The following is a 12,819-nucleotide window of genomic DNA, read 5'->3' on the forward strand; positions in this document are numbered from 1 at the left end:
ATAAAAAAAATTTATTATGTCTGTCTCCTCTAATTTGTAAATATTTCTCTAGCCATCTGAAGAGAGAATTGTTTTGCCCCTATGATTGATTGTGATAAGGAACCACATATTTTTTGCGTCCCTCCCCCAAAGGAAATTTGGATTTTGATTTAATTTTATTGTTTTGAAACAAAATATAGGTGCAGTTCCACACATTACCAATGGCAAACCATGCAGGACGATGACAAAACAGCTGTTAACACTGCTGTTCCACCCTGTTATGCTCCTTTCCACCCTGTTAGACAAGTCATTTTAAATAATAATTTGACAGCAACATTAAATGTTTGGCATACTTTTGTCTTATTTTGTGAGGTGAGGACCACTAACAGCATATATATGTTTTTGAGGCAATTTTTATTATTATTTACCATCCTATTTGCAAAAATGGGCACAAAAAGTACCAGTTTTTAATAATCAAGACATATTCTATTCATCAAAAATTGTTTTGCTTCTTTCAAGAAGAAGAAAAAAAATCTAAGATGGCATAAGGGACATATAGAAAAGCTCATTATTGTTTAACATTTACATTATTAACATGTTGTGTTAACTATGTATATGTCCCTAACAGGGTGGAATATTTTCATAGACAGTGTCTGAACAATCTACCCATAATTATTATTTTTAGAGTCCCTGAGCTTGACCAATATGTATTCCTTATAGTTAAACATGTCACTATTTTGGTAGAATGCTAAAAACATGAAAATTACGTCCTTTTTTTCCCAACACTTATGAAGCCAAAATGTCACTGCATACCAGGAATGACCCCAATAGAACTATGGCTTTCTCAGTTCTCAATGTCAAAAAACAATAAGTGGTCAAACTAACTCACATGTGTTTCTGCCTAATTGTTTTCTTTTTTCCTCTTTGAGTTCTAGCGCTTTCAGAACTATTTTAATAACCTTTGGTCTAGTTTTAATTTAGCAGTGTGGAACTAGTGTGACTAGTGGTATTTTCAGAGCGGTGAACTCACGGTTGAGGTTTGGGAACATGTTTCTTCTGTGTGTGAGAACTCAGTTAGTTTAACCACTCATGTTTTTAGAGAAACACATGTGGTTAAAGAAAGAAGAGGAAATTGCATCTTAACCCACACAGAACTGATCATCTCTGAACCCAGTTTGGACTGAACCCGGTAAACCAAAAATAATTTATTTAATTAATAAATACAAGTAACTGTCTAGTACCTTTTGTGGCGAACAGGACGAGGCCGAGGGAGGTGAGAGTGTTAGCGACACCTGTGAGCACACTGGTCTCGCATCTCTCACGGAGGAGCGGAAGCATAAAGGAGGAGCGACGACGTGGATGATCGAGAGAGGAACAGGCCTGTGTTTTGTTTGTTTGTTTTTTATTTTCGGTAGCCAGCAGTCGTCCGCGAGGGGCTGCTGGCCGTTTCTTTTATGTTTTATTTTGGTAGCCAGCAGTCGTCCGTGAGGGGCTGCTGGCGGTTCTTTTTGGTTTGTGTTTGTTTTATTTTAATAAAGTATTTGAATGTTCGCCGGTTAGACGAAATAGACGATAGACGGTATGTATGTACAAATGCAAGGAAATGTACAGTAAATAAGAAGTGTGGTGTGTTAAATAAATACATGTATAAATAGTGTAGTATTGCACATTTATGTGCGTGTTTTTATGGGCGTGTCTAGTGGTTCAGTATAGGGGCGTGTCTAGAGGTCCAGTATAGGGGCATGTCTAGAGGTCCAGTATAGGGGCGTATCTAGAGGTCCAGTATAGGGGCATGTCTAGAGGTCCAGTATAGGTGCGTATCTAGAGGTCCAGTATAGGGGCATGTCTAGAGGTCCAGTATAGGGGCGTATCTAGAGGTCCAGTATGGGGCGTGTCTAGAGGTCCAGTATAGGGGTGTGTCTAGAGGACCATTATGGGGCGTGTCTAGAGGTCCAGTATAGGGGTGTGTCTAGAGGTCCAGTATAGGGGCATGTCTAGAGGTCCAGTATAGGGGCGTATCTAGAGGTCCAGTATAGGGGCATGTCTAGAGGTCCAGTATAGGGGCGTATCTAGAGGTCCAGTATGGGGCGCGTCTAGAGGTCTAGTATAGGGGCGTGTCTAGAGGTCCAGTATAGGGGCGTGTCTAGAGGTCCAGTATAGGGGCATGTCTAGAGGTCCAGTATAGGGGCGTATCTAGAGGTCCAGTATGGGGCGTGTCTAGAGGTCTAGTATAGGGGCGTGTCTAGAGGTCCAGTATGGGGCGTGTCTAGAGGTCCAGTATTGAGGTGTGTTTAGAGGTCCAGTATGGGGCGTGTCTAGAGGTTCAGTATAGGGGCGTGTCTAGAAGTCCAGTATAGGGGCGTGTCTAGAGGTCCAGTATAGGGGCGTATCTAGAAGTCCAGTATGGGGCGTGTCTAGAGGTCCAGTATGGGGCTTGTCTAGAGGTCCACTATAGGGGCGTGTCTAGAGGTCCAGTATGGGGCGTGTCTAGAGGTCCAGTATGGGGTGTGTCTAGAGGTTCAGTATGGGGCGTGTCTAGAGGTCCAGTATAGGGGTGTGTCTAGAGGACCATTATGGGGCGTGTCTAGAGGTCCTGTATAGGGGCGTGTCTAGAGGTCTAGTATAGGGGCGTGTCTAGAGGTCCAGTATGGGGTGTGTCTAGAGGTCCAGTATAGGAGTGAGTCTAGAGGTCCATTATGGGGCGTGTCTAGAGGTCCTGTATAGGGGCGTGTCTAGAGGTCCAGTATGGGGGCGTGTCTAGAGGTCCAGTATAGGGGCGTGTCTAGAGGTCCAGTGTAGGGGCGTATCTAGAGGTCCAGTATGGGGCGTGTCTAGAGGTCCAGTATGGGGCGTGTCTAGAGGCGTGTCTAGAGGTCCAGTATAGGGGCGTATCTAGAGGTCCAGTTTAGGGGCGTGTCTAGAGGTTCAGTATAGGGGCGTGTCTAGAGGTCCAGTATAGGGGCGTGTCTAGAGGTTCAGTATAGGGGCGTGTCTAGAGGTTCAGTATAGGGGCGTGTCTAGAAGTTCAGTATAGGGGCGTGTCTAGAGGTCCAGTATAGGGGCTTATCTAGAGGTCCAGTATAGGGGCGTGTCTAGAGGTTCAGTATAGGGGCATGTCTAGAGGTTCAGTATAGGGGTTTCCCACCAGGTAGTTCAAGGTACCAGCCACCAGGGTGGTTCCTCAAGAACTAATAGTTCCTATAGGAACGTTTTTCTGGTTGCATTCACACCACCAGTAGGAACTCTGAAGCGACGCAAGCCACGCTTGTTGTTGTGACTTTTATTTTGACAATGCTGAGAACGCCAGCCAGAGCACATAGTGATCACATTCTCCGCGTTCATTAGTTTACAATCTGTCTAACAGTCCTGTCTAATATGTTATTACTGTAGATCTGTTTTACATAAAAGGAGACAAAAGTAGACAGTATGAAAAGTTATTAGCGCATGCCGTGTGGTTGATGTCCAGTGTTGCTGAGCATATAGACATAATCATGTTTCTCTTGGTCACTTCAAAGTTGCGTTGGATTTTCTCCTCAGTGTAAAGGTTAAGAGCTTCATCTATCACTGTTTTCCATGTGTGTCGAGTTAGTTTCTGGAGTAAATATATAGGCTATAATCTGTGTGTTTACACAGCTTGTGTTTCGCGTGCCAATCAGTGAACACTTATGTCACTGGTAGTTCCTAGATTGCTGGTTTAGACCCGACTCTGAAGTATGAGTAAATTAGTTCCTCCAAAAGGAGTTCTATAACTAAATAACTAGCTCTTGAAGGGTGTACCAGTGATTTGCTCTGCAGACTATCTGAGATCTGATAGCTGAGCTGAACCAGACAGTTATAGAAGTGCAGAGGATCCAGTGACTGCAGAGTAGAATTGTTTCAGCAGCTCCTGTGACAGGTTGAACTCCATCAGCTGGCGAAGGAAGTACATTGCTTTTTGACAATGGACTTCTATGGGGAACTCCTCCTTCAGGTCCTGAGAGATGCTGCTGCCCAGGAGCCTGACAGACTCTTGCTGTTCATGATGGTGAGTGGGAATGATGCTGTGGGTGTCTCCTGAAGTCCACGATCATCTCCACTGTATTAAGCGTATTAAAGGGTTAGTTCACCCAAAAATGAAAATTAGCCCATGATTTACTCACCCTCAAGTCATCCTGTGTGTATTGTATATGCAGGGCCGTGCACAGACCTTTTGAGGGGCATGTGTTGAAACTGAAAAAGGGCACCCCCTCCCTTTTTTTATATTAAGATTATTTAGTAAGCCTATGTAAAAGGAAGAAATGGTCACATCTTCATGACAAATTCAATAACACAAAATAATAGTCTCAAAAGCTTCAGATTTATTCACTATTAACAACCCTAATAACAATATAGATATACAGGGTTTCAGAACTTCAAAAAAAAGTGTTACTACATTTATACACGTGAAGACGAGCAGAGAGTAGAATAGCCTACTATAGATTCAAAAATTGGCTAAATAGGGAATACGCGCATATTAACAGCCTTGAATTAACCATAATTTAATATTATTACCATAACATGATTAAATGTTAATAAATTAAGTGTATCAGAAATCATAAATCAGTGAAGACATTTCTTAGAAACATGTCGCTTTGTTTAAGTTCCAGTAAGAAACAGCGCGAGGGCGCACCTGTGCTTGTGATTTTCCGATGGTAGAAACAAATGATGTGTTGTTGTATAACTTATCAATATATAGTTAACATTTTACAAAAGTCAAACTCAAATGCAGTTACGGGGTTTTTGACCAGCGAATGTGTGCAAATGTGCATTTTGTCCGTCATTAAAACGGCATCGGCGCCATCACATTACATTTGCATCAACAGGTTACAAACTAGTTTGTTGTAGCTATATGGGCACTCAGTTTTTCCTGTTGTAAAATATATTCGGCCAAAATCTCATTTTATAAAAGAGTATTGGCTATGACTAGATAGCAAATGCTGGACCTCTCTCTCAGGTCCCACATGTCTCAGTCAGACATCAAATTAATAAAATATGAGCTTTTATAGACATAGTGTTTAGTACTTATTCAAATAACAAGATCTTTGTTTACCCTTGCAAAACTACAGCTGCTGTCTGCTGTGCGGCTGCAGTCGAGATAGAGGGGGCGGAGTTATCAGCTTCACTGACAGTTTGAGGAATGAATTAGATTTACACAAGCTCTTTTTAAGAACTTTCATTGGCTAAATATTTGTAAAACAGACAGACAGACGTAAAGAGTGACCAATAGCATTGATTTATTGAAGAAGAAAAAAAACACCACCACCAAAAGAGGGGCACTTCGGAGTGTAAGGGCAAAAAGGGCATTGAGCCTTACCTGTGCACGTGCTTGTGGATATGACATTCTTCTTTAAAACGAATACAGTCGGAGTTATATTAAAACATGTCCTGGCTCTTCCAAGCTTTATAAACATATTATGCTATTCTTATGCTTTAGTAGACTGAAAAAATTACATACAGCACCTTTAAACTCAGATCTTGAAGAATGTGCAGTCCTTTGGCTCTCTCTAGTGCACAACATTAGTGGGTTATGAATCACATTTATATATGGCTGATTTTTTTCAATGATTACAAATTTTGTAATGATTACTTTTTTTTTTTACGTATAATAAAGTCTACCCATATTAAGCTAAAATTCACTAATTCATGGTACCTTATTTCATGCTTTAACATTTGAATTATAAACTTGCTATGAACTCTAAACAACCCAGTTTAAAAAAAAAAATCAAAATACTTTGTGTGATGTTTATTGATGTTTTTTCATTTTTTGTACATTTATTTATTGCAGACAAAATATGTTTAGAACACACAGGCATCCTGTAGACGTCACGTATGTTAAAATAATGCATCAATTTACGCTATAAGAACTATAAAAAATAATAAATAAAAACAGCAGAATAATCAATATTAACAATTAAAACAGAGCTAAAAGGTAGACTATAATGCAATTTAAGGACACTTTAAGAGATGATAAAAATAAATAAATAATAAAAATAAAAACATTCTTATCATTAATCAGTTTGAAAGACTGAATTATGAAATTCCAAGCAAAAATATTTTCTCGTTGTGAACAGTATTTCGTATCAGTGTTATGAACAGTATATGAACAAAGAGGCTCCTCTTTGTTTTCTTTTTGTTTGTGTTTGTTTTTTTATTTGCAGAAGAACAATCAAATAACAAATATAAGTAGGCCTATAGATGAACATTTCAACAATGAAGTGGCACTGGATGACAGCACAATTAAAGTACAGAGACAGTAAAAACGAAATTAAGTAAGAAGTACAGTAGAGAGAGGAAAAAAACACAGAGGTCGTAAATTAAGTTACGTATCACTCAAAGATTGTCATACAATTTCACAAATTTGACACTTTTTTTGTTAATAATTATTTTTAGTGTCTTTATAAAATAATAGAAGTCACAGAGAAAAGTATTTAATTTGGGTACTGTTGGAGAATATTTATATTTATGAATGAAACATTTTATGGCGCGTCTTTGATCATCAACCGTTGTCTGCTGATGACGTCATCGCTCGCGCCGTCTCTTCCGTCATTGAGTTTCAGCGTGGAGTCAAAGTCGTCTAAAAGGAAAGCCTGGCCACTCCCCATTAAGCCCTATTGTACCGAACTTTGGTTGTAGTTCCACCAGAGTTCCACTGGGGGACGATCGTCCGAGTGCAAAATGAATGGGAGTCTATGGAGCTAGACGGCTAAATTTGTCTCTTTCACCCGATTGCCATTGAGAAATCTCAGATTTGAATGTAGGTTTTGCAAGTTCAACATGGGTTATAGGTCGAAAGTTGAATGAACGAGTACTTATGTCCTTTCGATTTCATACAGGTTGAGTTGTGGTTGCCCATAACACGCTAGCATTCTGCTGATGAACGCTGATTGGTGAGTGAAGGACTGATTACGTCCAGAGATACCGCTTGATGGCATCGTGGCATCCGAAGTATTTTCGGCGTGGTCTTTTAAAACAACAAACCAAAAACTCTTCTAGCACGTGTATTTACCTGTGTCAGCGGTGTTGTCGATGCCTCGAGAGAAAAGAAAGTGCAGATCGCGAAAGCACCAAAGTGACTGAAGGATTGCCGTAAAGCAGTTCTCTGGTTGTAAGATGTGTATGACATCATTGACATTTTAAAATACTCTTTAAAGCAAATAAGTGACTCTAAAAAATCTAACACCCAGTTATCTGTAATTTCTTTGCATCTCCTTTTGAAAACGATATTCAAATTACTAGACAAAAAATTATATCCTGAGAAAAGTGGATTTTTAGGGGTATATCTCCATAGACCTCCATTCATTCTGCACTCGTCCTGTGAGCGCCCTCATATGGAGCCAGAGTGGAACTGCAACCAGTTCAGAACCCAGAAGTTTACTGCCAGTGAAACTTCTCCCCATATTAGACATTCTCTGGTCGAGTCTTCTGAGGTGAGGAGAGCAGTTCACGGTATTTCTCATATTTACACAACCATCACACACACTTAATACAGTTTGATTAAGCGACGGACTCATTTCTGTATTGTTTTCATCGATCACAGCGACACTTGTGCGTCTTTTCTGGCGTCTTCCTCCTGAAATAAACATGTAGTGCAGCAGCAGCGAGCATGAGGAGAATATGTTGAGTTCATTCAGACCTGAGCGAGTGTGTGTTCGTTTGTGTGATTTTCTCGATGTTTGGAGTGAGAATTGTTAGTGAATGTCAAGTCAAGATCGTTTTCACACCTGAAAGTCCGCACCAAGGTCCGAACCAAAGTTCACGTTTTGACACATTTTATACTTTCAGAAAGTTGTGGTTTGGTTTCACACTGCAATTATACGAGCGCACTAAAGAACTTTACGTGACATACTTGCGTCCTGTCGTCATCATCTATGTGGGCTGCATCTTGACATTGATTGGTTTGTACATGGACGTGCGTCTGACGTCAGCGTGTTGTCAATGCGGCGGGTAACTTTGACAACATGAATGAACAGACGCATATCGTTGCAACTGTATTGTTATTTTTTCATCGTGCGAACATTTTATCGTCGCCGGCAGGAAAGGAGGAGAAACTTCAAACAATCATGCGATAATTATTATTATTATGTCATCAGACCATACTTCAATTAAAAACCTCGTCTCCTCCTCTCCCCATGTGCTACCACGGCTCATTTCTCCTGCCATCTTCTGTTTTTTTCGGCTATGCGGGAACCACCGGAACTTCCTGTAAAAGGTCTGAAAGTCCGAACCATACAGAAATGCTTTCACACTAGAAACGAACCAAACCTTTGTTCAGTTTGATCCGGACCGAGACTACCTCTTTTCTTCGGACCAAATTTCATCTGTTTGGTCAGGAACGTGGTCCGGGGGAGGTTTCACACCTGTAATTTTGATTCGGACCAAACTGAAAAGTCCGAAAGTCCGGACCAAACAAGGTAAGTTAGGTGTGAAAGGGCCCTTAGAGAGATCTGTGAGGGGAATCGATCTGAAGTGTTGCTGTTGCGATTTTAACTACTCTCTTTTTTTCCCATCTTTTGACAATCTTTCTTTCTTTCTTTCTTTCTTTCTTTCTTTCTTTCTTTCTTTCTTTCTTTCTAAAGCACATTTAAAAACAACCCATGGTTGACCAAAGTGCTGAACAGGACAGAGTAATCAGAGTAAAGGTAATACAACATAATAAAAATAGCACGAGCAATAGATACAATTACAAACATAAAAAGAATAGTAGAATTAATATAATTCATAGGAGAGTACATTAAGGATCCACATTAAGAAAGTGTTTTTTGAGCTTGAAAATAAAATTATCTTAAAATACTCCATCATTCATGGTCACTCAGATAAGAAGAAAACATCATTCAGCCTTGCAAATTATAAAATGCTTAAGTAATGCTGAACAATAAATCTAAATATAATTAAAATCGCTGTGGCTCAGTGATTATGAAAGTTCTGTGATTTGTGGATTACTGATAAGCGCGAGTCTGGAGAAAAAGGCGTTTATTTATTCATTCTCGGTGTTGAGAAACGTATACTGCATGTGTTACGTTATTGTGTTAATAATAACTAAAGTACCTAATTATGTTACATATTTATTTTGTATGAAAACTAGCGCATTAGTTATTTATGGATCAAAAGTACCGTTGTATCAGTGCTGCGAGGACGGGCTAAGTTTAAATTTTGTTGTTGGTTGTGTTTTTTTCTGTCAAAATGTCAGAAAGCATTTTGTATTATCCAGCCGTGTTTTTAAAATTCGATAAATGACAGATGGTTTACTGTTAACACAGCCCTCATTATATGTCGGATTCGTCTAACTTACAATTATATGCACTTATATGCAATACAGTATTAATCATGAATAAAAAATGGTTTTGAGCAGTATTGAAACTTTGGACTTTCACTGTATATTGCAGTGCAAGTGAAATTTTGAAGTGTGTGTCTTGCATTCTCAAAAAAGAATGACAAAAATATATGACAAACACCCATTTTTTTAGTCATTGTCATTTTGTCATTGTCACCCATATTGTTTGTCTTTCTCAAAAAATAATGACACAAATATATTACAAACAACCCCGTCCCACTGATGACACTCAGGAAAAAAATGAAAGGTCTGAAACATGTAGGACACAGTTAAAGCTAGAAAAAATGCTAATTTAAAACTAGCTAAAGCTGCGGTCACTCTTGACTATCAGCATGTGAAATTTCTGTGGACACTGTGAACTTAAAATGAAACGCAGGGAAATTCGCTTTATCTTGTGTTTCCGGTTTCACACATTCACGTGTGTATGAATGGAAGTCGATGGAACAAAAAAGTCTAGTGTGTGTATTAAAAAGTCTTTAGTAAAATAAATGAAATATCTAACAGTTGGTGCGAAAAAAAATTGAAGTATTGTATATTTTAATTGTTTCATTGATCAAATGTAATTAATAGGCTAGTTCTCTCTACAGAAACATGGGATTTTTGTATAATGTTTTTAAAAATAAAAACTGGAAGATCAGTGTACCTCAATAGTATTATGTTCCAGCTTGTGTCAATGATTTATGACCCTATGATGGATGGGTTGCCCTTTTGACCTTCCATGTGCAACATATCCGGCCCTGCACTTGACCTGGTCAGAATAAGGGTGTGTATTGTTTAACGAATTTTAAAAACACGGATAGGCTAATACACAATGCTTTCTGACATTTTGACAGAAAAAAAACAACAACCAAAAACAAAATTTAAACTTAGCCTGTCAATTTTCAATGTACAATTATCTTCTCTCTCTGGGTGCGCAGTCTGTGTTTGTGAGAGAGAGCTCGCGCAGCACTGATACAACGGTACTCTTTAATCCATAAGTAACTAATGCGCCAGTTTTCATACAAAATAATTATGTAACATAATTAGGTACTTAATAACGTAACACATGCAGGCTACGTTTCTCAACACTGAGAATGAATAAATAAACGCCTGTTTCTCCAGACTCGCACTTATCAGTAATCAACAAATCACAGATCTTTCACACACATATATATATATATATATATATATAATATACAACAGTATTAGAAAATCTCTTTTTCTCACTTCCAAAGTCCCCAGCAATGCGCTCAGGAATGCGTATTGTGGGAGGGTATCATGTGAGACACATCCTGACACATCCTATATAACCCTTATTGACTTATTAAATGATGGACGTTTTACTATTAACACAGCCCCATATTTCGGTTTCGTCTAACTTATACTTGATATTCTTTTTAGAATAAGTGATTCGCTTTGCTATTATTGGACTTCTGTCTATTCATTGCCGACTATTTTCTATAAATATGTTTGTATTGTCTAACGTTTAGTCAGCTAATGCGTGTCCTGTTTAAAATGTGCATTGCTGGGGAATGTGGAAGTTAGAAAAAGAGATTTTCTAATAATGTTGTATATTTCACACTGACTAAAGTTGAAAAACATAAAGTAAAAATATATAATAAACATATCTTACAGAGGTGTCAAGTAATGAAGTAGCCTACAAATACTTCGTTACCTTACTTAAGTAGAAATTTTGTGTATCTATACTTTTACTTGAGTAATTATTTTTCAGCTGACTTTTTACTTCTACTCCTTACATTTTCACGCAATTATCTGTACTTTCTACTCCTTACATTTTAGAAATTGCTGAGTTATACTATTTCATTTCGGCTTGTTTTCATACCGGCTTGTCATCGTTCAAAAAAATGACCGATACCACACACGGTCAGTAGTATGTTCCTGCACAACTGAAGGCTGCAGTTTCAGGACCCCAGTTTTAGGACCGCAGTTTCAGGACCCTAGTTTTTTTGTGACAGCGCCACCTACCGAACTGGATGATATAGCGGCGGCAGCGGTTTCAGGACCGCAGTTCTAGGATCCAGGTGGTTTAGTTTGTACATAGTATCAAGATTCACCTATTATCTTCAAGTCTTCAAGTCTAATCAAGTCTTGTTAGAGAAAAAAAAAAAAAAAAAAAATATATATATATATATATATATATATATTTATATTAACAAAGAAGATTATGGAATAGAAAAGCTCCTACAGCAGGTGGATTAGAGCAAGTAGCATCAAGCTACATGACACAATTTAAAATATTAATATTACAATTTTACTTAAAGCTCACTTTACAGTTTTTCTCAGTCGCTTTGGTGCGTTTTTCACATCATCCCTAACATGTGCAAAATAATAAGTGCATTTCTCAGAACAATTTGTACAAACTGCAATATATTATAGATATGTTTCTAAAGCTAGTCCGTCACTAAAAATCCTTAGTACATCTCTCAAAAGTAAGTATTCATGCCAATGATCATGTCAGTTTCATCAGAATGATAAGTCATTGAGTCATTGTTCACGAACAAGGTCGTCAAAATGTTTAGGCATGTTGTCAATTGTAACTGTGTACTTTGACAGTATTACCTGATGTAAACTTACAGTAGGCTTCAGTTTGGATGACAGTTACTGTATTGAAATTGCACAAGGCTGCACTTCAATGGCATATATCAATTTCAACAGTACTATTTACATATTACTGTATGTGGGTTATTGATAGAAAGAGAATGGACAGGATTTTGTTTTTCACAGCTTTTACTAGGGATGTAACAATATATCATGTCACAATATATCGCAATACAAAAATCCAACAATATGTATCGTGGATCGTGACAATCTGTATTGTGTGTAGTTCACCCAAAATAAAAAAATTCTAAAAGAGTTGTAGTGTCAGTACTACATTACGTAAAATACTATATATATATATATATATATATATATATATATATATATATATATATATATATATATATATATATATATATATATATATAATGTTGAATATAATGTATAATACTGCAATGGAGGAATATTTGTGGATCCTGATAATGCCAAATGTCTGATGTTACCAGTAAAAGTGTCCAACATTATTTTAAATAAATCTAGTCAGTTCAAGCATATTCATCTAAAATAATTCTGTATTTTCAGCTCCAGAATCATGAATATTGCTATTCTGGTGTCTCTATCGTCCTGTATTTCCAGCACTATTCATTTACACACACACAATGTATTACCAAAATTAGCATTTTAATCAACAGTTCATTTTTTGTTAATTTTTTTATCAAATGTCTTGGAGTATCGGAATACAGTAATATCGTATCGTGAGTTCAGTATCGTGATATGTATCGAATCGTGACATGAGGGAATCGCTACCCCCCTATCTTTTACTAGTGCTACTTTATGAAAGAAAAAAACTAAATAATTTACAGTAGGAAAAAGACAAGGGGCACAAAGGAAAAAAAAACTAAATTAGAACGAAACACAGGAAACACCCCTAAGTTGTGGTCCGTCTATATGCT

General features: G+C 37.8%; 2 protein-coding genes across 2 annotated transcripts in view; one reads left to right on the top strand and one right to left on the bottom strand.

Moving 5' to 3' along the window:
- Window positions 1-12,819, bottom strand: part of LOC143746058 (uncharacterized) — a 211,342-nt gene that overhangs the window by 132,599 nt on the left and 65,924 nt on the right. The window lies entirely within an intron of this gene.
- LOC143746076 (uncharacterized) overlaps window positions 7,426-12,819 on the top strand; it is a 189,292-nt gene continuing 183,898 nt past the window's right edge. The window contains exon 1 of the mRNA XM_077237798.1: window positions 7,426-7,443. The gene's annotated coding sequence lies outside the window, so the exon portion shown is untranslated. The remainder of the gene's footprint in view (window positions 7,444-12,819) is intronic.

This window comes from Siphateles boraxobius, unplaced genomic scaffold (assembly GCF_051911475.1).
Source record: "Siphateles boraxobius isolate OS27281-9 unplaced genomic scaffold, OSU_SipBor_1 21, whole genome shotgun sequence".
In the NCBI taxonomy this organism is placed as follows: Eukaryota; Metazoa; Chordata; class Actinopteri; order Cypriniformes; family Leuciscidae; genus Siphateles; species Siphateles boraxobius.